This window comes from Ricinus communis, chromosome 3, assembly GCF_019578655.1.
Source record: "Ricinus communis isolate WT05 ecotype wild-type chromosome 3, ASM1957865v1, whole genome shotgun sequence".
Classification (NCBI taxonomy): Eukaryota; Viridiplantae; Streptophyta; class Magnoliopsida; order Malpighiales; family Euphorbiaceae; genus Ricinus; species Ricinus communis.
The window spans coordinates 26477336-26481496 of NC_063258.1; the positions used below are offsets into that span (position 1 = coordinate 26477336).

Genomic DNA, 4161 nt, shown 5'->3' on the forward strand with positions numbered 1-4161 from the left:
TAAGGGATATGATAAGCTTCTATCAACTTATATCTACTGCGGTGTTCACATTGAAATCTTCATTGTTTTTACCCCTTGGCAATTTCAGGTTTGCTCATGTTGCTCGAGTACATGACATGATCAAGTCATTTATATTTTCTTTTGCAAGTCCTTTCCTAGTTGCTTCGGAAATTATATCAGGGCTTGTCTACATGATTTCTCACTAACATACTATTTATCTGTCTCCAATAACCTGCTGTTTTACCAGCTGTGACAAGACTTAAAGAGGCCACAACAGAAATAACCCAAGATATACTTCAAGCATCTTTTTAAACTTAAGCAAGCATATATTTATATATAATGAGTTAAACTTAAAGCAGAGAGGAGCTAATACTCTGCAATATGCAATTGATACCTTATAATATTTTGGGCACAGATATGATTGGATATCAATGGCCATCTTGATTGTTCATGATTCAAAGATTTGGAACTGATAGGGTGAGCTACTACTGCGTTGCTTTGCGCCAATAATCTTAATTTGGTTCATACTAATTGGTGGGAATGGATTCTACAATTTTATCAAATATGATCCAACAGTTGTCAAAGCCTTGAACCCAAATCAGATAGTAGCTTGGGAGGAATAGACAAGAATCTTGGATTTCTCTTGGTGGCATTGTTCTTTCTATTATAGGTAACAACTGCCCAGTTACTTCCTCTCATAAATATTCTGAAATTACGATACAAAATCATCAAAATTTGGAAAAACTGCAGGAGCTGAATCACTATTTGCTGAGGTTGGCCACATCAGTGTTCTGTCCATACAGATAAGCATGTGCACCGTGACCTACCCTGCTCTTGTATTGGCATATACAAGCTTCTTTTCTTAGGAAGAATACTGATCTTGTTTCACATACCTTCTTCAAGTCTATACCAGGTCTTTTTTTATCCGTTAATTACATGTTAAGGCAGATAACCAATGCTCATTGGTTATCGCTTTTTTCCTCTAAAATTGGTTAATTACTTGATAATGCAGGTCCTTTATACTGACTGTGGCATCAGCCATTGCAAGTCAAGCCATGATTACAGGGTGGTTCTCCATATTCCAAAAGTCACTTCCTATTGGATGTTTCCCTCCTGTGAAAACTGTGCACACATCGGCTAAGCATGAAGGCCAAGTCTACATTCCTCAAGCCAATTACCTTCTTAATCTTATGTTGGGTTGTCTTGTTTTAAAAATACTGCGATTATTGGCATTTGCATATGGTAATTGACCACTTCTAAATTCCCATTTATTAATAAATGACTCGTTCTATAAAAACCAATCGATCATTTTTCCTTTATACAGGGATTTCGGTTATGTTCGTAATGACTCTCACATCAGCCATGCTACTAATATGGGAAACCAACATGCTTTGCATAATTGCCTATACTTTCACCATTTTTTCATTGGAAGTTCTCTGCTTGAGTTCAATGCCTTGCAAATTTAATTAAGAATGATATTTACCATTAACCTATATGTACATTTGGAATTATGTACACAGAATAAAGTACTATTATGAGCATGATCACAAGATTTCACCAAATGAATTAAATAAAGTTATGTTCCTCACGGTAATTCAATGCCTGAATTGCAGAAAATTATGATGCAACTTTGCTACTTAAAATATGAGATGAACAAGAAATTGAACTTTAGTATCTGGGCTTTAAGGCTTAGAACTGATTTGGTTGGCTGATATGCAAGGCCGGACTGTTATTTCTGCATTTAGTTGGGTGTTTTTTGGTTGTGGGGGGGGCAACAGAGACAATATATGGGCTCTATTTGTGATATGGAGAGTGCTGAAAATCCAGGGTTATAATTGTGTAGAATAATTCGTTTTCCTTTAGTTTAAGCTTTCAGTGTTCACTTTTTAAGTTGAGGAAATAAGATGCAACAAAAATCATTCATCTTTTGCATCTTTGACTTCTGATTATTCTTCCAACTTAAACTTAGAGCTGAAAAGAGCTCTAATAATATCAAGCGAAATATCATTAGTATCTTCTGAATCCTTTGAAAAAGAAGATATGTGGCCACAAGTGATGCCAAACTAGACCCCAGTTTTTCCTGAAAACAGGCTAAACTCGTCACATTTTATGTTACAGAGCTGATCTATACTCGGAGAAACAATGGCGCGAAGCTTCAGAAGCACTTAATTTCTCACATGCTAGGCCCACACGTAGTGACCACAATTCACATGCTAAAAGAAGGACACAATTGGACCCCCCGAAGAGATTGCAAATTGCCAATTTGCTGGACCATTTCGGCTACACTAAGTTAGTAATAGCCTAATGAGCAATAATTTTCTCATGTTATGGATATTTTGGTATCAATTATCACGAGTCATTTTTTGAGCAAGATTATCTCTTTCCAAGTTAATATAATTGATCCGAAATTAAAATAATCGGACTCGTCAAAAATATATATGGGATACTTAGTTCAGTGTCATCGAATAAAGTATTTTTTCACAGAATTTCAATTTATTAATTTGTGTACGATCGGTGAATATTAAAAGTAATTTTTTTTATATATATATTTTGATGTTTAATATTTATTATTATTTTTTATTAAAATATATTTATTAATTTTTGATAATAAAATATCCATATTTAAAAAAAAAATGTTATTACGATTGATTGAAACTGAATGGATACAATAATAATTAAGAGAAAGAAAGAGAGATTCGAAAAATAGTCAAAGAGATACTGCATCTGCATCTGCATGGTTGTTAAAAGTAGTCCCCTATGGTCCCCTGATATAGTTGCATGCTATCACATTTACTATTAAGGCATTGGTTGTGGCAAGTGAAAGTGATTCTTTAAACTCGGTTTATGGGCCAAAGGATGGTGACTTAAATGGAAACCAGTGTTCAATCCATAAATCCCAAGATTGGCCAGTTTGGCAGATGGCCACTGGCTATGAAAGATGGCACCGTTCCTCTAATTTTCTTGTTGCTGTAAATATTTTATCTGTATGTCTAGCCTTATCTGATAATTGTAATAAATTAAGGGCTCATTTAATTACATTGCTTGTGTCATGCATGATCTAAGTAACACCAAATGATACAAAGTTCTAGCTACTTCATTTGAGGACACAACAAGTTCAACATGTTTTATAACTATTTCTTTCTTTTCTTCCAGACGAAAAGTTGGAATGATACTCTAAAATCTAATTCAAGACCCCCTTTTCTTTAGAAAAGGAAAAGAAAATTTACCTGTCTAGAGTGATTTAGGAGTGAATCTCCATTAAAGCATGCCTAAATGATAGGATTAATAGACTTTAATTTTATGATGGCCCTTAAGAGTTGATGATGCACTTCACATGGTCGTCTATCATTTCATGATTAGGGTTTGTTGTAGAACCACTTTGCGTTGCTTTCTTCACTAGAAAGTAGAAAGGTCTACTGAAGTAGACTGGCTCCAACTACCACAATCTGTGGTGCAAGAAGATACATGGAGAAGAGGAAAAGGAAAATAATTTATAAAATAATTAAAAAAAAAAACATTTGAAAAATAAAGAGATGTTGTGGTGAACATGTATGATCCTGATGCATTTGAAGATAAAACTATTTTAATTTGGGGATAATTTTATATGGAAACACTCTACTTTCATAATCTAATTTGTTAGAGTTACAATTACATTAATTAATGTACAAAGGTTGAATGGAATTGATATTACCGATCTCCCTAATAAAGTCTACAAGACCAATTTAATATATTTCTCTTATTTTCTTTATTAGGATGGCTTATAATAATAATAATAATAATAATAATATAAATAATGATTCAACTTAAGAAAAAAAAATCATCTTGAATTTTCTCTTTTCTTTTTCCTAAAATACGTGATGATTGAATGGTCCAATCGTACAGATTTTCTGCTTTGAACATAAATTATTAACCAATCACACGGATAAAAAACTGAAATTTTTTAAACAACAATGGAATTGAATTGAGTAATTTCATAAAAACCCATTTCTTAACGTTGAGAAAAATAAAGTTAAATGCTAATGTTTATGAATTAATAAAAAGCAGTATAAAAAAAAGAAAAAAAACATTATCAATTCAAACTTGAAAACAATTAAAAGTAGTTTTCTTATCATGTTTGAAGAAGAAATATTGAAATTCATAAATTCATATAACACAAAGAAT

General features: G+C 32.7%; 1 pseudogene; it reads left to right on the forward strand.

The window, feature by feature from the left end:
* The first annotated feature begins 231 nt into the window (after window positions 1-231).
* LOC8284951 lies at window positions 232-3207 on the forward strand (annotated as a pseudogene).
* The last annotated feature ends 954 nt before the right edge of the window (window positions 3208-4161 follow it).